This window comes from Pinus tabuliformis, chromosome 6, assembly GCF_031772625.1.
Source record: "Pinus tabuliformis cultivar Carrire ecotype Pingquan chromosome 6, CPIR1, whole genome shotgun sequence".
In the NCBI taxonomy this organism is placed as follows: domain Eukaryota; kingdom Viridiplantae; phylum Streptophyta; class Pinopsida; order Pinales; family Pinaceae; genus Pinus; species Pinus tabuliformis.
The window spans coordinates 1,036,716,012-1,036,741,668 of record NC_142292.1 but is presented as its reverse complement, the minus strand read 5'-3'; positions in this window follow the sequence as shown (position 1 = coordinate 1,036,741,668).

Here is a 25,657-nt window from a genome sequence, read left to right as displayed (position 1 = left end):
AGGGCTAAGAAGCATAATCTTGCCCCATGTATCAACAAGATCCGGTGAGGGAATGACCCAAGGATCAGAGTTGACCAAGATCATGTTGATAGAGGAAACATGTGGAGGCGGGAGAGGAAAAATACCCATCAAGGTGGCATCTTTAAAAAGTCCTGCCCCCACACTCTCATAAGGAGCACTAGTGTGCTTGACATAAGGAACATTGCCATCCAAGGAGGAAGAGGCAAAGAAGGATAGTTGGTCAACCATGACTATCTTCCCTTGATGGGGAAAATGAATCACGCAGAAAAGGGAGGAGGCTACAGCATGCATGGCATGGGTCCAACTCCGTCCGAGTAGAAGATTATAGTTCAGATTGGCGTCAACAATCTCTACTTCGACGTGAACAGTCTTGCCCTCCAAAGTAATGGAAAGGTTAGGGAGAACACCGAATGGTCACGAATCACGTCCATCAAAAGCTTCCAAAGTGTTAGGGGATTGGCTTAGAGTAGGAGAACCAATTGCCTTCCAACAAGCGACAGACATGATTCAGGTAGAAGCACCTTCATTGATGACGGTCCTATGAATGGTTTTCTCATTTATGATTACCTGAATGAGAAAGGAAATTTGATGAGGTAAATGCAGAACGTGGTTTTCCAGATCAAAACAAATGAGATTAGAGTCAGTTGGATCAATATCTCCAATAGCCGACAGTAATGATTTCCACTGAGAATGATAGCTTTGAAGGAGCTCAAGAGCAGACATAGCTGATGGCACTTGGGCCAAATCCTCAACAATGTTATAATGCTGAGTGGCTCGAGCGTTTGGATTGTACGAGGAATTTCACAGCACACCTCGAGAAGGTGGTCGAATGGCGAAATTAGGACTAGGTCGCTCTATATGGAGAGGACCAGAACTTGACGGGATAGAAGAGGAAGGGGTACCTTCCTTCTCTTTCCCTACTATCAGGGTAGGTGTTTGATAATCTTTTGATCTAGTAGCCACATTGATAGGTGTATTCATCATGAACACTTGGGAACCAGAAGAAGCAGACGATTGGGGTTGGTCTACCATTTGGGTTTGTTGGGATGGAAAGGGCTCTTTTAGGACAGCTGAGGTCTCTTTGAGTAAATGACGAACTTCATATCATCTGGGACAATCCTTAGTATAGTGATCCTCCTCACAGATGAGGCATGGATACTTAGGCTTTTGTTGAGAAGCATCACCATCAAACGACTTAGGAGGGCCTTGTTTTGGGGCTTCATCTTTACCCTTTCCTTTTCCTTTCTTCTTACCTTAAGAGGATTTTTCCACTGTGGTAGACTGGACAGTGTGAACCTCTGAGTTTTTACCAGGACCAGGTGAATTGTGAGAGGAATCATTGGAAGCAGTGCTGGAGACCAACTTCTGCTTGGAAGAAGATTTTGGCGGGGTCTGGGACACTAAACCAATTACCCCATCAATAGGAGGTGTAGCCGGAGACTTGGATGTCGCTAGATCATATGATGGTATGGGCACATTGGGTAAAATATCATATAACGTGCCAGATTGCGAATAGACAAGGTCTAGATACTAGGCAAGTGCGATGGCTTGTTCCTCAGTGACACATCCACACATAACAATGTCCTCAGAAATTTTGTTGACGAATGATTTGGTGAACCATTCGGTCAACAACTGATCAACAATCTCAAATTTGATTAGGCGACGTTGACGTCTCCATTCATGGATGTGATCGGAGATGTAGGTGGCAATGTCTTGTTTGAGCGACATAAGGAGATGGGTGCCAGTTTCATAGTGAACCAACAACTGGAAATGTGTGAGAAAGGACATGGCAAGAGTGTTGAAGTCATGATAGGTACTTCGAGGGAGTTCAATGTACCACTTGGCTGCAGCACCTATGAGAGTTTGTTGGAAAAGCCGAAGACGAATGGAATCATCAATGTAGGAATTTGAGGAGCACTAGAGGTGATATGTCATCATGTGGGCTTGTGGATCCTCTTTATCTTTTCCTTCAAACTTTAGACAATCGCTTGGGATATTGGATAGAACTACAGGCCAGTATGGTGAATGAAGAATTGGATCATTCATGAGTTTAGAGACATTTAGAAATTCCAATGTGGCCAAGAATGGAAATTGCGTATTGAAAGGCATTTAAGGCCTATAAGCGAGCCCGGCCTACAGAATCCATCCTTATTGGTAAGGATTTTGTCCCCATAGTGGAGGGTTTTGTCCATATGGCATTTGATTTTTCCCCCACTGTAGGTTACCTTTCCTGTAAGGAGGATTATAGCCTTGAAAGCCTTGAAATTGTCTGGACATAGGGTGCTAATAAGCAACATACGGGTTAAAAGGCTATTGAGCCTGTTGACCTTGGACATATGGATTTTGTACCTGCTGCCCCTGAGCATAAGGTTATTGAATCTATTGCCCCTGGACAAAAGGGATTTGGACCTGCTACCCTTGGACATAAGGATTCTAAACCTGTTGCCCTTGGACATAAGGATTTTGGGCCTACTACTACAAGACTTGACCTTGACCTTGCCCTTACAAAGGTTGACCTTGTTGATATGAGTATAAGGGCTGTTGCTGCCCTGGTTGACCTTGTTGCTAAAAGGGCTGACCTTGCGGCTATAAGGGTTGTCCTTGCAGCTGCTAAGGTTGACCTTGAGAGGACATAGGCTGGGAGGGTTGCTGAACATACTGCATCTGTGGCTGCAAGGTTTGCTACGACTGTTGCAAGGGTGGACCTTGCGGTTGTTTCAGTTTTCCTTGATGCTACAAAGGTTGCCCTTGTTGCTGCAAGGGTACTTGGACAGTTCCTAAAGTGACACCTTGAAAGTTCTTGAACTAGATCTGGCTATATCCCCCGGGCGCAACGAACAGACCAGGCTGAACATGTGGTCTAGCTTGAGGTACGTAAGGTGGATTTACCATCACTTGTGAACCATATGGAACATAAGGAGGTTGGTATTGAACATGAGCCACATAAGGCTGCTGGTACTGGACGTTACTTGACCTAGACAGACCAACAGGGTTCAACTGCTGGTACTGGACATCGCTCGATCCAGCAGGACCAGAAAGGTTTGGAATGGCACCAGAAAAGGGTTGGTTCTTCCCAACCATGTGAGTTTGTGAGCCACTCACATTGGTTGTTCCAAACATCATCAAAACATTCGGGTTTTCCCCCCAAGGCAGTGGTACAGTCTGTCCACTTGCTAGAGGGATCAAATAAATAATAGAGACATGACTCGAGACCACCGATTGAATCAGATGGGTTACTTGGACCGAAGAAACAAGAGGATTTAGAATGGTGGGTTGTACCAGAAATGAAGTAACTACAGAATGCACAAGCGGATGAGAGGTCAGGTTCTGAATGAACAGACTTGAGGTAGGCATAGCACCAGATGACCAGATAGGGTTGTGATATAACGATGAGGCACTAGTCATACCAGAAACCAATTGAGCTAAAGTCACGTAATTACACGGTAACTCAGGAAGAACAATGGTTGAAATGCTTCTCATGTAAGGGAAACCTTCAGGAGGGAAAGGATATTCCTGCTCGTTGACAGTGTGTGGAGTGTGTGTAGCAGAAACCTCCAAGTGACTTGGAGAGGAGACCGGAATCTCGCCTTCTCATTCAATGGGTGAAAACAAATGACGACGAACAATTGAAGATGTTCATGGGGATAATTCGAAATGAATACCCAGTTGATCGTATGGACTATACAGATGCTGCGGTGATATCACAAAAGGATCGAACAAAGGATTCAGAGGATAAACAACCAGTCCTAGTTGACCTTCATGAGTCGGTGGACTCTTGGGAGTCTTGATAGGATTATCTAGAGATTCCGAGCCAGTGTCATAAAGTGACCCAGTATTTGAGGGAGGAGGGGGATGAGATGACAAAGGTTGAAAGCTCAGAATGATTCCAAGTTCAATAGCTTGGTCCTCAAGTGGCTGCGGTAATTTAAGAAAAGGCTCAGAAAATCTTTCAAATAGAGGAGAGGAAGAGGAACTAAGTGAACCTGATGGTTCAACCATGATGACTTTGTCTCAATTGAAAGGAAGAGAGAGATTAATTATAAGGCTTTTAAAATGTATTTAAAGGTATACACACGTTGTGGTCTAGAAAAAGACTAATAGGAATGTTATGTGATCGTGGGCAACAATTTTTTTAAGACATCGAATGGTGCCTTTACATGTTTTCATAGTCAAGAAAAAGGCAAAGATGACTTTATCACTTTCGATTTGAAATGAGCTCGAAAGGACAAGTGCTCAGGTGATCTTTTGAGTTTAAAGTGTCAAAAAGATCAATTGACTACTCAGGATAATCTAGGCAAAAAGGATTACCAGGTAATCATGAACTACAAAATACCTCCTGGCGAATGAGAAGGAAGTCTCCCCGAATGGTGTGTTTAGTGTACCACGTTTACAAGGCAGCAGAATCGGCTTCCAAGAGATAAAGGATTACAACCTAGTGGGGTCTCCCTTTATATATGCGATGGTATAGGGAGCACAAGTCCATACTATCGTTGTCTAGTGCCAAAGCAAATGACAACTGCTGGGTTTAAAGACGTCGGAACACGTCTCTAGCCTAGACCTTCTAAATGTGATCGTTAGGTTTCAAATGCGCCTTAGGTTAATTGAATTCGTTTTAAAGTTTATCTTGAATTTATGTCTCAGTTTTCAAGCCTTATTGATGTGACTCGAAAAAAATCCTATATGCAGCTAATATGAGATAAAACCCTTTCAATTCGATGAATGTTTACACTAATGAGAGTAGAGAACACAATCAATGCAACAAACAAGCAACTGAAAGCAAAATGAGCTTTTCACTACTTTGCTTTTTGAAAACAAAAAAATGAAAAACTCTTTCCAATTCCTATCTTTCTTATCAAATTCACTTCAAGTAGTCCTTTCAATAGTGAAGATAATTCATTTCTTTTCAAATGCAAATGATGATGCAACTCTAGTCTTCAATGATGCTAGCTAATGTAACATATTGATCCAGCAAACTAGAATTATGTATTTTTCAAGGAAATGACAAAATGAATCTTTCACAAACACTTCAATGAAAAATATTCAAAAAAATCAAGCTCAATCAAATGCAAAGCACAAAAGAGAATTCCTTCCAAACTAATGATGCAATGATTCAATCAAGAACAAGATGAGCAATGTAATCTATGCCTGAAAAGAGACGCTTAATCAACAAACGAAACTTTTCAAACTTGTCTAATTGAAATCAAAGCAATAAAAGGACTAAAAAACGAAATGCAAGGAGCAGCTAACCAACAACTTGACTTGCTGAACACACAGACAACTGAATGGACGATGACATAGATGCCCTAGGGCCTCAAACCACCAAAAGACTCAAAAAATCATGTAAAGAGAAAGCAAACCAAACAAGCACACAAACCAAGAAAATGAAGCTTTCTAGTAAGGAAGAACACAGGAAAAACAAGCTGAGAGGTAGAAATTAAGAGGGTAAGACACATTGGTTATGATATAGGGGAAACCCTAATCTTCACCTACAGGAAGTGGCACGACTGCCTAATTGACAACAGGTGCCAGAAGGGGGTCGGCGCAACTTTTTTAGAGAAAATTGCGTTGAACGGCGCGACTATTAGAAAAATAAATGCACTGACCGAGGATTCCAAGAAAAAAATAAAAATTGTCAAGGGCTAAAACTAGACTTTCCACTGTAAATTTTAGACTCAGAGCAGTAAACTAGGCAAAGCAGGGAAAACTAAAGGGAAAAGGTGATACTAGAAAAGTTCATACAAAACCATGAAATGGCAATCAGTCAAACAAGAGGATTGGTTCCTCAGTGGAGTCGATAATTTGTGGTGTAGGTAAATTCTTGATGCAGATAAAGACAATCCCTCTACCCCAAGAGAGCGGGTCTAGCCACAAACAAACAATCTATGGAAAACTTCCTTAAGCTAGAATCAAATAAGAGGGCCTACCTCTTAGAATGCTATTCCACTTGGCGGTGATCCTGCTTCCTTACTCTAGCTATCTTTCATTTCCTTCTTTCGAATACCTGAAACAAGCAAACAAACAACAACAACAAACATGATAGCATACAAATTGTATTCAGACTACTTAAAAGGTCAAGGAATATTAAGCCATCAAATGTAAGATAACACTCAATGTAGGAAATCAATCAATAGTTGTATTCATATAAGTTCGGAAAGAGATTACAACCAATGCCTTGACGTTGTTGGTCTCCTCCAATGTATCTGGGTTCCCACATCTCCGCTAGAATCTCATGGATAGCCCCAACAATGGAAGTTTTAAGGCTTCTTACCTTTAGTCTCAAACCAAACCAAACACACTATTCTCCCTCCACAAACATAAACTAGAAGGCTACAAGCTATGATATCTTGTTGGTTATTCAAGCTCCAAAGATACTAAGACTAAAAACTAGTTTAGCTTGTAAGAGAAGGGGTTTATATAGCTTGGATGGAGGGGATATGGTTCCCCTTATCATGGGAGAGGCCTTATCTCTTGGGTTTATTCCATATTAATAGGGGAAAGGAGCCCAAACTGACTTCCTTAGCTCCATCCAGCCCAACCATGTACCAGACTTCCATTACGAAGCTTCGAGACCTGGAAGCTTCGACTCCATATTTAAAAAACTTGCCAAAATAGGATCAGCACGACTAAGGAAAGGCTCAGTGGTGCTATACGATGCTAGTCCTAGTTTTAATCTTTGCAAATCGGCGCGAGGAGGAAATAGGTCATTAGCGTCGGTCTTGTAAACTGGGGTAAAAGGAAGATTCTTGGGAAATGATGCAGAAGGGAGTTATTCTGCTCATGAAGAGGGACATAATGGGAGTTTCTTCATGATGGGAAAGCATGTAGGGTTCACTGTAGGGGTCCTCCAAGATCGTGGAATGGGGAGTACATGGACAATGACAAAATGTTGTGTAACACAACCCTTGTTGGTTCAATTTTGGGCTTCTTTGCTACATCATTGAAATCAAACAAATATTCTAAAGGTGCTAGTCCCTTAGGAAACAAATTATCCTTTACTTACAACACTTATAAAGTTTAAGAATCATCATTAGCTTCTTTTAAAACTACTTCACTCTTATTTATTTCTACATAATTATCTAAATCTATATGTGTACATTCAAATTCATCTTCTAATTTCAGGAAATTTTCGATTTGTTCATCATTGCCAAAAACTTGCCAGTATTTGATGTTATCAGGCATAATTGGCCTGTGTTTAACTTCCACAACATATTTTCTATTTGGATGGAAAGGAATCTTGAAAGTACTAGCTGAAACAACCAAGGCATCTGCTAAAATGTTATGGTTTCAAGGTATCATAGACAAACTATATTTTGGAAAACATTGTAAAAAATCCAAAACTACATTTCTGTAAGCCCTTAATCTAGGGTGTTTTGCAGAATATTCACCCTTAATTTATTTTATAATTAGCTCAGAATCTACATGCAAAGAGATTAGTTTTTCTCCTAGTTCATTTATAATCTGCAGCCCTAAAACCAATGCCTCATATTCTACAATGTTATTACTACACTGAAAATTAAGTTTGTAACTGTGTCGTTTTGCCCTGTTTGTTGCTGAATTTACAACAAATACACCTAAACTTGCTCCATTTTTACACACAGATCCATCAAAATCCATATTCCACAAAGCTTCTCCCTCTAGATTTGCTTCTTCAATATTAAATTTTATTATTTCTGTATTACTGACTTCGGCCTCTAAGGGTGAAACTTCATTTTCTACACAGTCATTATTGTATAAGATGAATGATTCCATGTCTGAATGTACTAAATATAGGGGATAATTGTTAGGCTTATCTTGACTGCTAACCATATATTTCATGAGTGTTTCCCTATAAAGTCTTCTAGGTTGGCCAAACACAAGAATGGTGGCATAAGTCATATCCATTTGCAAAGTGCCCTACAACTTTGCCCCCCATGATCTAGACAACAACATCCCATACTTTGGAGGTATGTTTGCTACTATGATGTCCATGACTAGGCTCTTAGAAGGTATTTGAACTAGAGTGACACATAAATCTTTTATCAGACCAAGACACCTAACTTTATTTGAATCAAAAGAGTACAAGTCTTTGTATGGTCTGGTGATGTCTAGCCCTAATTTATCCATGATAGCTCTCGACATCAAATTGTGAGAGGCTTCAGAGTCAAGCATTTCGTTGTGTAGGACTTTATCATGAATGTTCAGGCTTATGTAGAAAGGTGGAACAATCTCATCCTAAGGTTTACCCTCAACCTCAAGTCCAAACAACAACTCAAGATGGGCATAAGTCAAATTGACTGTGTCTGACCCTTATCCTATTTTTAAGGCTTTCATGACTTGAGTCTTGTATACATTTTTGGTCATCAATTCTGTTAAAGGAATGGGGATCTTTACTTTAGCCAGTTCAGTTTCCATATTAAAAGATGCTTGAGATTTATCAACTTCTTTGACATTTACATCATATTTTTTAACAATTTCTTTTTGAGAACATGGTTTTGGTTGACTAGAGGAAGGGCCATCATTTTGAGTTTTACTGGAACAATTTCCAATAGAATTTTTTCTTCTTAAGTTGTATTGTTTATGCACCTCCATAATGGAATTTTGATATCCTTGTTTATAATCTTCTGATTCTAAAGGGATCTCTTTTGTTTGTGAGAGAAAAAAATGATCTTGCTCTTCCTTGGTCAAGAATATGTGATCTATCTCACTTTCTTCAAATAGATTTATTTGATTTTCTTCTAGTTCTTTAGACAATTCAAGTTCTTCTTCGGCATAATTTTCCTGAAATGGAGGCCTAACTGGTTTCTTATCACTAGGGCCTCTCTGTTCCCTTTGTTTAATATGTGGTGGTTTTCTCTTAAAGTTGGGATTCCAAATTTGAGGTCCTGCTCGAGGTTCTCTAGGAGGTGTTTTATTTACCACCGTTGTCCTCTCCATCATCTTTTCCATAGTTTTCACTAGATTATCTAATTTTGAGTCTGATGAAGAGGAGGAAGGTTCCTCCTTAAAATTAACCCTTCTTTATGTTCTTAGTTTAGCTCTTTTGGCTAATAAATTAGCCTCTACCTTAACAACATTGCTTTGCATCTCTTCAAGAATGGTTGGGTCTCTTTCTCTTAAATTATAGGCCATGTCCACATCAAATCCTTGTGGAAAAAAAATAAGGGATAATCTTGGTGGGGGTTTTATTGCAGCTTGAATGGCATTATATAAATGGTTAAACCTAGCACAATAATCTTCAACGGTCTCATTTTTAATTTTTTGTATTCATTTAGAGTTTGGAGGGGGTTCTTTTTAGTTTCCAATCTAGTAAGAAACATTTCGTGAAACTGAGGTAAATCAACTATGCTCCCAACTGGTAATGCTCTATACCACTTCTTAACTTTTCATGTCAAACTTTGAGAAAAAAACTTGATTTTCACATCATCATCATTGAATTCTTCTGAGTCAGAGAAGTCATTCATCCTATCAATATGTTGTTGTGTTGTCACAGGACCTGTACCATCAAATTGTCACAATCTTTGAGCATAGTTCTATGACATAACATTTAAAGGTGCTTGCAATGCCAAAGGAGCATATCTTCCTGCCATGGCTGGTATGTGAGGCACAAACGAAACTACAAAAGGTGTGGTTATGGAAGTTATAAAAGGAGGTGTAATAACAATTTTCTATGTAGATGCTCAGATGGTAGTGGTTGAAGATGAAATAGGTGTGGTAAAAATGGGGGTAATTACTGGAGAAGTAGTGGAATTGAAAGAAAATCGTAGGGGAATAGAGACAACAGGAGTTTGGAAAAGAGTGGCATGAACAAGGGAAGTTTTGGGTGGGAGAAAATTTTAAGAGAACTCTTAAGGGGATCCGGGGATGAAGTAGTGGAGGAAGAGGATGCAGTTTTAGGTGACTCACAAGATGTTTGTATAGCCTGATCTAGTTCAGATACCAATTTATCAAGTTTTTCAAATTGTTTAATGGCATCATCTTTAGGATCAGGTTTAACAACTTGATGTTTTAAAATGTGAGGTTTGAATATATTCTTATCAACCATTGTTTGAGGTATCCAAGTATATGACTTAGTTCTAAACAAACTATGCTCAAAAGCTAGATCTAACCCAATATCAACTTCATCTAGATTCTCAAAACCTACAGGGAGAGATTGGGCTTTATATGGAGGGTTGTTACTCCCCTGGCTTTCAGTTGGGCTTTTCCTTCTAAGGATCAACTCAGGGTTTTCTACAATTTGTGGTGGATTGGGATTTGTTTTGGCTCTAGTATGTATTATTTTGGGAGCCAGATCTATTAAAAAATATATACAATTATCAAACTTTATACAACTTTGTGAATAATAGACAATCTTAGCTAAAATTTTAGAAATGGAAATTTTAGGCATTGAGATGAATTTTACTTTAGGGAAACTCAAATATGAATCAAGTTTGTTCGTGTCCCCAGTGGAGTCGCCAAAATCTTAGCACTATGTAATTTCTTAATGTTGTGAAATAAATTGAAAAGGTAACCACAAAACCACTTTGGAAGCTGGGATCTAGCCCTGCCAGCTTCAGAGAGGGATCTCTCTTTCAGATTTAGATTTGTTTATATTGAGATATTAGGCTAGTTATGAAATTTCAATAGTTTGGTTGATAATGTAACAATATACCATTGGGAAATGGAGTCAATTTACTTCGAATGGACTTATTTCAAAATAGAGAGATAGATTTAACAAGGCAAGGTAGGCATATTTATTGGATCTTATATGTTTAATGAGATCCAAAAAGAAGAAATGATCAAGTGTCCATTAAGAAGAGAGAAATTAAGAATTCTATTTCTTAACTTCTGTAGAAAACATTGAAATTGTTCAAAAGACAGAACTAAGTGTACCTAAACAAATTTAGATTCATAATTTTCTTTGAACAAAATAGATTAGAAAACACATATAAAATTATAGAGAAAGGAAAACATAGAAACAAAGGAGAATATCACTTCACCAAAAATCTGACGCGGGAATCCTATAAGAGCTTCTGTATTACTGGAATGTGTCCACTAGAACTTTGTGGAATAACTTTACATCAATGGTCCTTTTCTTTTACAAAAAACATCAAACTCTACTACTTCAAATTATGAAGTAATTATATAAATAATTACAAAATATCTTGATTTCAAAAGATCAAGACAAAATCTGAAAATAGCTAAAACTGATTACACAAATAGTATAAAGCTTTAGGAATTTTGAACTACTAGAGTTGTTGGTACTATTTTCGAGGATAGTTGTTAATGACTGGCCCCAAAAAGGTGTTGCCTCGTTGTATGAGATGAAACATGTTCCACTCAAGTAATTCACACAAGTGATCCCATCGATCTTCACTAGGGATAGAAAGTTTTATTAGATTTCTATATGTTTCATCAACTTCAGTATATTTCTCAAATGTAGGCTCGATATTGAAAATGTGTTTGATCTCATGTTTGATGATCAAATCAAACTCTAAAGCCTCTAGGAAATATTTTCTTGTAATACTTTCTTTTACCCCTGCAAAATTAGACTTATCTTGGGCAGTAGTAAAAAGTTTGTGGTTGTAGTCACTCAAACTGATAAATCTATCATTCATTACTACCAACCCTAGTAGCCCTCTATGATTTAGTAAATTGAAGCTGGTATGGAACCTTTGAACAACAATTTCCAGAGTTTGACATTTATTTTCTAGTTGTATCATAAGGTTCCTCTTCTATAAAGCTTTCTTTATCTCCAAAATGGTTTATGTTCCATTTGCAATCTGAAGCTCCTCTAGTTCTTCCTTAGTTTTATAATTCAAAAATTCGAGGTTGTTGCTTCACTCGGTTTGTCTCCCGACATTTCTCTTACCTCCTCTATCATTGTTTTTTATCTCTGTATCAATTCTTCTTGTTCAAATATGATCTGAATTGATGGACAAATTTCTATTATGGACTGATTGATATCCACCCATATGTTTTCTTTGGCTTGTGCTAAAGTTTGAGCCATTACTGACTCACTCTCTAAAAACTTTATTCTTTGAGCAAGCCTGTGGGATTTTTTTAATTCTACTAAATAGGAGTTTTCTATCTTCAATTTATGTTCCTGTAAATTCTTTAGTTGATATTTTAACTTATCAATTTATTTTCCCTGAATGGACATCTCTTGCATGGATTTAATCAATTCGTTGGAAGAATTTGTGGTTGGTGCTAGTGCTATTGTCGATGTAGAAGCCTATGTTGTTACATATGAAGGGCCCTACCTGTGTCTTGATCTTGAATTATAATTAGAATATTTCAATATTAGATAAATCCTTAATCAATTTTAGTTATAAATTTTTCATTATTACTTTATAACTTTTAATGGAAGTTGTTTTGTCGTTAATGTTTTCATTATAACAATGATTTAAATTTAATGTACAATATACATTTTCAATCAAATTAACATTTTGGATATTAGAATCATGTTATGTTGTTGATAAGTAACATTCAATTTTTTTTATTACAGTAGAAAACATCATCCTCACCAATTATAAAATCTATTAGATTTCAAGCACAAGCACAAAATATAAGCGTGAAAAGATACTAGACTAGCTACTACAAAATAGGATAGAAGAGAGAATAAAACTGCATAAAAAAATGACATATAGAACATAAATATAATAAATAGCCTCTATAGGAGAGAAAACAAATTGGAACTAGGTTAGTGCTACCATGTGCATGCACTCGATTAACTAGTTAGAATTCCTAGAATAGCTAGTAAGTCAAAAAATGGAGAGGGAGACCCTAAATTAGTAAAATATCTATTGATATGGTTAGTTGAAAGTAATAAAATTGAAAAATTAATTATAACTGATGTAATAACATTCACATGCAATAAATACCCATGCAAACTCCAAGAGTAAGATTGAAAGTTAACAGATAAGGTACATATGTGGGTGGATAAGGTAGTCTCACAAAATAAGAGAGGGAGTTCATATTGGGATAATGAAATATGAAATAATGGAGAGGATATATCCATTTGATATCCTAGTTAGTTCCTACACTACTACATGTCATTCTAGGTGTCATCCCTACTAAAAATAGAAAATGCTAAAAATAGGTGATGCTCCCGAATGGTATGGAAGGTCTAGTAGTGGATGGAAAGTGAACATATGTGCCCATAATTATTTATGGAATAGGGTAGAATTATGGCCTAAGTGAAGTCCTTATAAGTACACGATTAATACTTGAGTGAAATGTAATGAAAACACACCCACCCACTTGAAGCACAACCAGGAAGTGTGCTGGTAAATGACACCCATCAATTTTCAGCCATGTTGGGTACTCATGTACAACAATTATGTAAAAAAATTCAATGCTTCCCAGATATTTGCAACCATGTTATGTACTCATGAAACAACTTATGTAAGATGAAATATGACAAAGGTGAGGTAAAGAGGGAAAACTCAAAGCGAAGAACCCCCCCCCCCGCCCCCGCCCCCCTCAAAATACAACGTATACTATGTCAACTATGAAGTTTCTATGAAAAGGAATCGTGTCATTGATCAAACTCATCAGAAATATGCCCTATACCATCATATGAGAATAATGTTTTTGTTGGTTGAGCCCTATACTTGCTAACAATAGTAGTGAGAACTTGTGGAGTGCCAAAAAAAAAAACTAATTCTCTATGACTTGGCAATTTCTCCCACCAACTTGCTAGTTGTGTGTAAATTATGGTGTGCGCTATGTAGCTTTATATTTGGATATATACAATGCGTTTTTGAAGGAATTAAAAACAAAATCCTAAAATCTAATAAAAAATATAATCCAAAGAGTATCCACAATCATCTTGAATATCTCCCTCATAAAGAGGTGTTGGATAAGTTATTGCAGTATGACTATTGCAAGGTACCAAAGAAGAATGCTTTGATGCATCCATATGATTAGATAAATATGAGTCTAAATTCCATTTATCAGATGATGAAGAAATAAAAATGAAAACATGACCCATAACTTTATATTTTGGTGGCTTTTCTTCAGGCTTCTACTTGACATTATATGGGATAAAATAATATAGATTATGTTGTTGAAGTACTTTTTCCATGAGATCAATCATCTTCACCACAAAATAAATCTTTGGATAAAATACTATATTATATTAAATGCACTTAGTCCTCCCCCATTTATATTTTCCTCCCATAGGGATCATAGTATGCTTACTAGATTCAATTCTTTCTCCACCTATATGATCAAGATCTCTTGTTCTCTGCTTGTCTCTCTTGTTATCATCCTTCACTATAAGTGCATAGGATTTGGAAAGATTAAGATCCCTGTTATGTATAAAATTAGTCTACTCATGTTTCAAGGACACTGTAAATTCATCCATAGATGGCACCTTTCAATTTTTACACATGGAGAGTTTAACAATATGGAAGAAGAGACAAAGATAAAACATTGAAGACCTAATTTAGAAAATATGGAAAGGATATGGTGTTCCTCTTTCGCATGTATCTCATAAGATTTTAACTATGTCATTAGGGTATTAAATCATGAGAATAAGTCTTGTACGATCTCAAAATGGTTGGGATCTAGAGAAATAAATTCATCTCTAGTTGATATCATCTCAATTCGTCTTGCTTTCTAAGCAGTTCATCCAATTTGGTCCAAACCTCTTGAGAAGTTTTACAAATCTCTATGAAATAGAAAATCGAGGGTCATGGAAAAAAAATGATTCCATAGGATACATCCATTCTATTGAAGTATTTTGATTTCCCAATAGTTGAGGCAGGCTCAATTTCAGTCCCCACTGTGATCCTCAAGAGTCCCTTGCTATGCAACAATAGTTGGATCTTTAACTTCCAATCAAAGTAATTGGAAGGAGTAAGGACCATAGTAAGTTGATCCATTCTATTTGGAATTTTCTAATCTTGTCAATCTACAACAAAATAAAATAACTTATGCTCTAAAACCATGTTGGATTTTAAGCATAAGTATAGGATCTAAGTGTGAAAAAATACTAGACTAGATATTTCAAAACAAGAGAGAATAAAACTGCATAGAAAACTAATTAAATAACCAAAGATGATTCAATGTATATTTAGGTACCTTGATATTTTGGTAGCTCATGCAAAATACTAGACTAGCTATTGCAAACCAAGAGAGAATGGAATTACATAGAAAATTAATTAAATAACCAAAGATATTCAAATAGTATGCAAAAGATGACCCATACCTTATCTCGAGTGGAATTATTAGGATCCTCATGACTAAAATAAATTCTTGCAAATGACATGATGATATTTGATGTAATGGATTCAATCCTTATTGTTGATAATGAATATGATGTCGAGGATTTGAACATGTATATTTCTCATATGGAATATAAAGATATGTTCCACATGAAATAAGGTAGGTAGGAAACTGGATAAAGTTGTGGATAAGATAGTGTCCCAAAACAAGAGAGAGAAATAATATTAGAGACTCTATGGCTAATTCAATGATCACTGCCACATGTCATCCTAGGTGTCACCCCTACTAAAAATAATCTTACTAAAAACAGAAAATGCTGAAAATATGTGATGATTCGAAATAGTAGGGAAGGTATAGTGGTGAATGAAAAGTGGTCATATGTGTTGGCATTACGATACAAGTGTTGTCCTTGATGGCAACTCTCACACAGATGATAGATCATAGTGCAGCAGGTCAGTAGCAAAGAATTGATGATCAAACTACAAAGAATGAAGAAAGAAGGGTATATACGCAGGTTCACTATATTCCAAGTCGCATACATACGCAGGTTCACTATATACCAAGTCGTGTACACACGCAGGTTCACTATATACCAAGTTGCGTATATACGCAAGTTCGCTAGATACCAAGTAGTGTATACACGCAGGATCACTATATACAAAGGCATGTATATCGTACACACACACTTTCACGCAAGGAAAGGCGCGTACATGTCAGAAAACTAAGTTTTGGGTCTGTGGTATTTGGTCCATGGTATTTTGGTATTTGTTCCTTGGTATTGCGTCCGAAGTGTTGAACCCAGGTATTGGGTCCCTAGTATTGGTTCTAAATGGTTTTGGACCATGGTATTAAGTAAGGCCCAAGACTATAAAAGGAGAAGAATATCATTAGGCAAATGCATTGAGAAAGTCTTGAATGTCTAATGAAGTATGAGATCCAATATGCAGGTTATGGGTTCATGATGCTTTGCTTGATCTGAGCTAAGGAGGAATCTCAGCGGTTGATGGAGAACAAGATCTAAGGATAGATCGGGATCTAATGGCTTGGAATGAATCATCTCTATATGGTTTGATCATGATTATTCTATATTTGTATACTGACGCATGTAATGTTCTGTAAATATTATGATATGGGTATAACTCAAGTTTGGAATAGCTGCAAATCATGAATGAATATTTACAGATATATACGCTAATTGACTATGACAAAAGCGTGTATATACGTAGGTCAGATAAATCTGAATAGCATATACCATATAAACTATGATGTTTGAAGTTATAGGTGATTGTGGTTGTTGATGCAAAGACTGAGTTCTGGTGACTGTTTACTGGTGTCAGTGTTCTGCATATTCAGATTGGTTGATTATGTTTAGCCTCAATGTTGATGGATGAGATCTATAATGGATTAGGATCATAATGACTTATCTTTATGTGATCTGATGGACTAGATTTGGTTGCTAACATATGTATTATCCTTGTATATGTAATGATCTGGCTATGTCTGAAGTTATGAAGTGCAGCAAAGTTATAAGTAAGTAATTGATGACATATACGTTGGTTCGCTTTGGTGAAGTTGTGTATACACGCTGGTTTGTCTCTTCCAAGTAGCGTATGCACTCTGATGCATGATTTTGATGACACAGTTGGATCTGGACATTGTTGCATAGTTTTGTGTTCTGCTCTGTGTTCTAGTGACTGCATTCTTGTTGATAAGGTTCAGTGATTCAGTATTGGGTGATTCAGAGATTGATGATGCAAGTGGTAATTGTTTGTGTGCTTCAATGATATTGATGGGTCCAATATGAAAATTGGATGAAATGTGGCCTTCAGATTATGACGCTGAGTTCCATGAGTATCCAGTCTGAAAATTTATGAAACGTGGTACCTGGAGGAAGAAAGAGAAGGTTGTAGCCTTCTGTAGGTTGGCACCTACGTACTAGTACATCAGCTAGCACAAGAGCTAAGGGGATTGTAGCTCCCTTCTAGGAGAAGCTGGAGAACGAGAGAAGGTTGTAGCCTTCTGCAGGTAGAAGCCTGTGTACTGGTATAAGACTGCTCCAGTACAGAAGTATTGTAAAAAGAAGTTTCTTATTAAAATAAGATAGAGACAAATTGCAGCAGGTGGTTTTCACCCACATTGGGTTTCCACCTTACATCATGGTGTTCATGTGTGCTTCTTGTGTGTGATGATCTGTTCTATTTACTGCACCTGTTTACTATTCATATGGTAATGAAGTTCTGATGCACTAATTAAAGATCGAAATTTAATGGATTAACTGAATCATAAGGTTACTAGATATACGCTAGTTGCATTAGACACAGTGGCGTGTACACGCAGGCTCCATTATCTAAAGTAGCATATATGAATCTGAGTATGGAAATGAAAATGTTCTATTGATTTGATAATATTGATTCCCCCCCCCCCCTCTCAGTATTATTTCCAACAATTGGTATCAGAGCAGGTCCTTTAGTAGAAGCTTGATCGCTTGAAGGAGATCTGTAGAACAATGGGAAAGAAGCTTAAGAAGAAAGCACCTAAGAAGAAGAAGACATCTCAAAGGAACTATGACAGTGGGAGAATCGATTAGGGAATATGTGGAAGAAACACTTCAGATTCAGAATCACTTCAGAATGAAGATGAACAAGAAAAAGAACTATCAGGTATGAATTTGTTATCCTCTGGTGATACATTTCTCTATCCATTTGAAGATGATGAAAGTGATAGTGAAACAATTGAATTTTCTCTTATGGGTGAGCAAGAAATATATCAAATAGAGGAAGAATTTAAAAGGCTTACAGACAAAATTAGAGATCAACAAGATCTATTGAACAAAAGGGAATGTGCCTTCAAAGAAGAAGCTACCAAACTAAAAGCTCAACTAGAGGAAGGAAACAAGATAAGGAAGTTATTCAAGGACAAGGAAGATCAATGTCAAAAGTTGCAGGATGAAGTGACATCATTAAGAAATGAAGTCAATGAAAGGAGCACAACAATCAAGAAACTCAGAGATAGATCCAGTTACTATGAAAATCTTGAAGCCAAGATCCTCTCGCTAAAAGAAGATCTTGAAGAATCTAATAAGCAGAATAAAGAACTACTCCAAGCTCTTGAAAAACAAGAAAACGAAGTTCTTGAATTAAGACATCAGTTGGAAGAAGGAAGAAAAACTGAAGGAATCATGAAGAAGCAGTATCTTGAAAAGGAAGAGCAACATAAGCTCTTACGATTTCAAGATAGTACTAAGATCTTGGATGATATTCTTAGTAGTCAAAGGTCTCCTGCTATCAAAACTGGTCTTAGTTTTCATGAATCTGTTGAAGGAGAATCTAGTTCACAAAGTAAGACAAGGGACTCTAATGCAAAATCTGAAATGCTCAACAAGGGGATGAGAGGTCAATCCCATCAACAACCAAGGAAACAAATTCTTCAAAAGAAATCTTTTATTCCTAACTATGGAAGTGATAGTCGGTCAATTCCTCAAATGAATAATGTTGAATGTTATGTATGTCATAATTTTGGGCATGTTGCAGCTAGATGTAGAAGTAGAATGGTTCAAGGCCATCACACAGAAAGCTCATCACGTTCTAGGTACTTTAAGGGATATTGTTTTTCTTGCAATATGTTTGGTCACAAAGTTTTTGATTGCTACAAAAGGAATATGAAACATATGAGATGTTATGCATGTAACAAGCTTGGACATATAGCTAAGGAATGCAGGAACAAAGTACGGGCACCATACTGAAAGAAGAAAACATCATCACACTTGAAGATATGGAAGAAGAAGGAAGTACGGTCAGGAAAATGTGGCATAGCACAATGTACAAACATAACAGACTCAGAGGGAACTGAAAGTGTGAAACTTCAGTGTTCTAAATCTCATACGCAAGTTTCATGAATAAAATTCGCATATATACGCGAGTTAGACACTGCACGGTCGCGTATATGTTAGTTTGAGGAAAAACAGTGGGACAGACTCAAGAAAAAGGGTCTGATATGATTCAGTCCATTATTTTCTCTGTTTGATAACGGTTACAATCTGATGATGATGTTTGGAAATGTCTTGATACTTGTAAGATTTTCAAAAGTGTTTTGATCCTAAATTAATGATGACAATGCCTTGATACTTCTTGCTGATATATGCATGATCAGATTTGACAGTAAGCAAGATGACACAGGTTTAGTGGGAGCATATGCCTTTAATAATGCATTGCTGGAATTATGGTTAGTAGTCCTTGGTGATGATGCTTATATGGCTAAATGATACATCTTGCTATGGTTATGAGTTGTCCATGACAAAATCTCATATGATTCTTGGGGTTACATAGTTGGTGTTCAGATCAGATTTGTGGTTGATGATGCATATATGGTGCTTACATGGTGATCTTCATAAGGATAAGGAGAAGTACAAAGCTTGAATACACAATTTCATTACTTGATGATGAGTCACTCATATGTTGTTGTCAACATATAATACAGTTATGATGCAAGATTCCTATAGTTCTTGGTGCTCACATGGATGAGGATTGCTGTTGTTACATAGTGCTATATACAGTATGTTGGATACATGGATGATTACTCAAGAGGTTCCCAAGTGATGATACTTGGATGATATATAAGATCATGCAGATCTTGATGTTGATGAGATGGCTATGGCGTTTTTCACATATGATATAATGTGAATGATTCGGTTGCTAGTCTAGATGCTGTTGACAGATGCTTATGGAGCAGATCATACATTGTGTATGATAGTTGCTGATGACTATCATGGTCTTATTTAGATGTTTGGTCTTTGTTATAAATGTCATGTAAAGGTCATATCAAGACTCTTGATGTATTGTAGTCATTTGATGAATCCCTTTTTTTCATATGTTGTAATTTTTACCCCCACTATGCATGGGAAGGATGATGTAATATTTCAATCATGTATAAACAATTGGTATCTAGTGTATCCCCACTTGGTTGGGTGGATGAGTCAATATTGGTATATCACCACTTGGTTGGGAGATGGATGTATGTATGACTCTTTGGTGATAGGAAGGTCATTTATGATAGAGTCATGTTCTTCTTGTAGAACATTTTTTTTGCAGACCATTAGGGGAGCATGAATAGCACACTTTAGCAGAGCAAAGATTTCAGCATGTACTCAGAGGGAGCATGGAAAGATTGGTACATCTTGGCATATACAAAGGGGGAGCTCAATCAAAGATTTCAGCAGGTACTCAGGGGGAGTATGGACAGCGGAATGTATATCAAGGAAGATAATATCTTGGTCCGCCCTTTGCCCTTGATGTCAAAGGGGGAGAGTGACTTGGTATGGTTGTTTCCATCAAGTCCAAAGGGGGAGATTGTTGGAATTATGATGCATTTGTTGTAATTGATGGCAACCCACTTGTAGAAGAACAACTCACTTATATATAACTAGATGAATCTACAGAAGAAATATCAGATGTGACAGGATACATGGGATGCATGACAGCTCAAAGGAATCAACTCAGATGTAATGAAAAATGACAACTCATTAAGATGACAGTTCTTAGTATGGCAAGTTAGCTTTGCCATCAAGTCCAAAGGGGGAGATTGTTGGCATTATGATACAAGTGTTGTCCTTGATGATAACTCACACAGATGACAGATCATAGTACAGCAGGTCAGTAGCAAAGAATTGATGATCAAACTACAAAGAATGAAGAAAGAAAAGTATATACGCAGGTTCACTATATAACAAGTCGTGTACATACGCAGGTTCAGTATATAACAAGTCGTGTACACACGCAGGTTCACTATATACCAAGTTGCGTATATATGCAGGTTCGCTGTATACCAAGTAGTGTATACACGTAGGATCACTATATACAAAGACGCGTATATCATACACACGCACTTTCACGCGAGGAAAGGCGCATACATGTTGGAAAACTAAGTTTTGGGTCCGTGGTATTTGGTCCTTGGTATTGCATCCGAAGTGTTGAACCCAGATATTGGGTCCCTAGTATTGGTTCTAAATGGTTTTGGACCATGGTATTGAGTATAGCCCAAGACTATAAAAGGAGAAGAAGATCATTAGGCAAATTCATTGAGAAAGTCTTGAATATCTAATGAAGTATGAGATCCAGTATGCAGGTTATGGGTTCATGATGCTTTGCTTGATATGAGCTAAGGAGGAATCTCAACGGTTGATGGAGAACAAGGTCTAAGGATAGATTGGGATCTAATGGCTTGGAATGAATCACCTCTATACGGTTTGATCATGATTATTCTAGATCTGTATACTGACGCATGTAATGTTCTATAAATATTATGATCTGAAAATAACTCAAGTTTGGAATAGTTGCAAATCATGAATGAATATTTACAGATATATATGCTAGTTGACTATGACAAAAGTGCGTATATACGCAGGTTAGATAAATCTGAATAGCGTATACCATATAAACTATGATGTTTGAAGTTATAGGTGATTGTAGTTGTTGATGCAAAGACTGAGTTTTGGTGACTATTTACTAGTGTCAGTATTTTGCATATTCAGATTGGTTGATTATGTTTAGCTTCAATGTTGATGGATGATATTTATAATGGATCAAGATCATAATGACTTATCTTTATGTGATCTGATGGACTAGATCTGGTTGCTAACATATGTATTATCCTTGTATATGTAATGATCTGGATATGTCTGAAGTCAGGAAGTGTAGAAAAGTTATAAGTAATTGATGACATATACACTGGTTCGCTTTGGTGAAGTTGCGTATACACGCTGGTTCAGCTCTTCCAAGTAGCGTATGCACTCTGATGCATGATTTTGATGATACATTTGGATCTGGACATTGTTGTAGAGTTTTGTGTTCTGCTTTGTGTTCTGGTGACTGCATTTTTGTTGACAGGGTTTAGTGATTCAGTATTGGGTGATTTAGAGATTAATGATGCAAGTGGTCATTGTTTTTGTGCTTTAATGATATTGATGGGTCTAGTATGAAAATTGGATGAAACGTGGCCTTCAGATTATGACGTTGAGTTCCATGAGTATCCAGTCTGAAAATTTATGAAACGTGGTACCTGGAGGAAGAAAGAGAAGGTTGTAGCCTTCTGTAGGTCGGCACCTACGTACTAGTACATTAACTAGTATAAGAGCTAAGGGGGTTGTAGCTCCCTTCCCAGAGAAGCTGGAGAACAAGAGAAGGTTGTAGCCTTCTGCAGGTAGAAGCCTGCGTACTGGTATAAGACTGCTCCAGTACAGAAATATTGTAAAAATAAGTTTCTTATTAAAATAAGATAGAGACGAATTATAGCAGGTGGTTTTCACCCACATTGGGTTTCCACCTTACATCATGGTGTTCATGTGTGCTTCTTGTGTGTGATGATCTGTTCTATTTTACTGCACCTGTTTATTGTTCATATGGTAATGAAGTTCTGATGCACTAATTAAAGATCAACATTTAATGGATTAATTGAATCATAAGGTTACTAGATATATGCTAGTTGCATTAGATACAGTTGCGTGTACACACAGGTTCCATTATCTAAAGTAGCGTATATGAATCTGAGTATGGAAATGAAAATGTTCTATTGATTTGATAATACTGATTCACCCCCCCCCCCCCACCCCCCGCCTCTCAGTATTATTTCCAACAATATGTTCCCCTAACTATGTATGGAATAGGATCAAATGATGGCCTAAGTGAGGTGTTGATGAAATCTTAAGTGTAATGTACCCTAACACTCCCCCTAAAGCACAAATAGGGAGTATGCTAGTGAATGAGTTGACAATTTTCAAGCCATGTACAAAATATATGTAAAATAAATAAATTAGTATCAAATATTTTTAGGCATGTTAGGTACTAATGAAACAACTTATGTAAGACATGTTACACAACATTTTTTCACTATCCCTGTACTCCCTATCCACAATCCTAGAGGACCTCTACAGTGAACCCTACATGCTTTCCCATAATGAAGAAACTCCCAGTATGTTCCTCTTCATGGAAAAAATATTCCCCTTTGCATCATTTCCCAAGAATCTTCCTTTTACCCCAGTTTACAAGACTGGCGCTACTTACCAGTTTCCTCCTCACGTCGATTTGCATAGATTAAAACTAACATTAGCGTCGTACGGAGCAACTGAGCCCTTTTCCAGTCGCGTCGATCCTCTTTTGGCAAGTTTTTTAAATATGGAGTCGAAGCTTCCAGGTCCAGAAGCTTCATAACAGAAGTTTGGTAGATGGTTGGGCTGGATGGAGCCAAGGAAGTCAGTTTGGGCTCCTTTCCCCTATTAGGATGGAACAAAATCAAGAGATGAGAACTTCTCCCATGATGAGAGAAGCCATATCCCATCCATCCAAGCTATATAAATCTCTCTTTTCCCAAGCTAAACTAGTTTTGGAGTGAGTTTGAATGATCAACAAGACATCTATAGCTTGTATCTTTCTAGTGTATGTTTGAGGGAGAATAGTGTGTTTTGGTTTGGTTTGAGACTAAAGGAAAGAGGCCTTAAAACTTCCATTGTTGGGGCTATCCATGAGATACTAGAAGAAGTGTGGGAACCCGGATACGTCGGAGGAGACCAGCAATGTCAAGGCATCAATTGTAATCTCTTTTTGATTTATATGAATACAACTATTGATTGATTTCCTGCATGAAGTGTCATTTTACATCTTTATGGCTTAATGTTCATTGACCTGTTAAGTAGGTTGAATACAATATTGTATGCTATCACATTTGTTGTTGTTGTTTGTTTGCTTGTTTCAGGTATTCAAAGGAAGGAAACAAAAGATAGCTGGAGTGAGGAAACCTGATAATCACCAAGTAGAATAGCGTTCTAAGAGGTAGGCCCTCTTAATTGATTCTAGCTTAGGGAGATTTTCCATAGATTTTTTGTTTGTGGCTAGACCCACTCTCTCGGGCTAGAGGAATTGTTTGTGTCCACAATGGGAATTTACCTGAACCAAAAATTGGCAACTCCACTAGGGAGCCAATCCTTCTGTTTGATTGATTTTCATTTTATGGTTTTGTGTGAACTTTTCTAGTATCACCATTTCCCTTTAGTGTTTTCTTTGCTTTGCCTGGTTCAATGCTCTGAGCCTGAAATTTACAGTGGTAAGTCTGGTTTTAGCCTTTGAAATTTTTTGTTTTTTTCTTGAATCCCTCGATTCAGGTCTTTTTGGCCAAAAAGTCGCGCTGATTAGGCCTATCAGCTCTAGTTGTAGTCTGGCCAATCGTGCCAGTTGTGCTGATCAGTGCTTGTTGTCAATTAGGCAATCACTCTGGTTCCTGTAGGTGAAGATCAGGGTTTCTCCTGGATCATAACCAGTGTGTCTTGCCCTCTTAATTTCTGCCTCTTAGCTTATTTTTCTTGTGTTCTCCTTGACTGGAAAGCTTCATTGGCTTGGTTTGTGTGCTTGTTTGGCTTGCCTTCTTTTACTTGATTTTTTAAGTCTTTGGATGGTTTGTGACCCTAGGGCATCTAGGTTGTCATCCATTCAGATGTTTGTGTGCTCAGCAAGTCAAGTTGTTAGTTAGCTGCTCCTTGCATTTTGTTTTTTAGTCCTTTTTATCGCTTTGATTTCAATTAAACAAGTTTGAAAGGTTTCATTTGTTCTTCTCTTGATTAAGCGTCTCTTTTCAGGCATAGATTACATTGCTCGTCTTGTTCTTGATTGAATCGTTTCATCATTGGTTTGGAAGGAATTCTCTTTTCATTGAAGTGTTTGTGAAAGATTCATGTTATCATTCCATTGAAAAATGCATAATTCTAGTTTGTTGAATCAATATGTTACATTAGCTAGCATCATTGAAGACTAGAGTTGCATCATCATTTGTATTCGAAAAGAAATGAATTATGTTTACTGTTAAAAGGACTAGTTGAAGTGCATTCGATAGGAAGATTCAGTGCATTTTGGAGATTTATTAGTGAAAGATTTTATTCTTTGATTGTTGCATTGATGGTGTGTTCTCTATCTCTTAATTAGTGTTAACTTTCATTGAAGACAAAGATTTCCTTTCTCATATAGTTGCATGTAGGAGTTTTTTTAGTTGACAGTAGTAGGGCCTTGTAATTGAAACCTAATTCAAGATCAACCATTAAAATCTATTGAATTAACCTAGGGAAGCATTGAAACTTAATTCTCACATTTAGTGGTCTAGGCTAGAGACGTGTTATGACGTCTTTAAATCTAGCAGTTGTCATTCACTTCGGCATTAGGCAGTGCTAGTATGGACTTGTGCTCCCTGTACTGTTGCGTATATAAAGGGAGACCCCACTAGGTTTGCAATCCTTTATCCATAGGAATCCAAGTTTGTCGCCTTGTAAATGTGATACACCGAACACAACATTCGGGGAGATTGCCTGCTCGTACTTCTCAGTTCGCCAGGAGTTATTTTGTAGTTCACACTTACCTGGTAATCCCTTCTACCTAGATTATCTTGAGAAGTTGTTTTGGTCTTTTTGACTCTT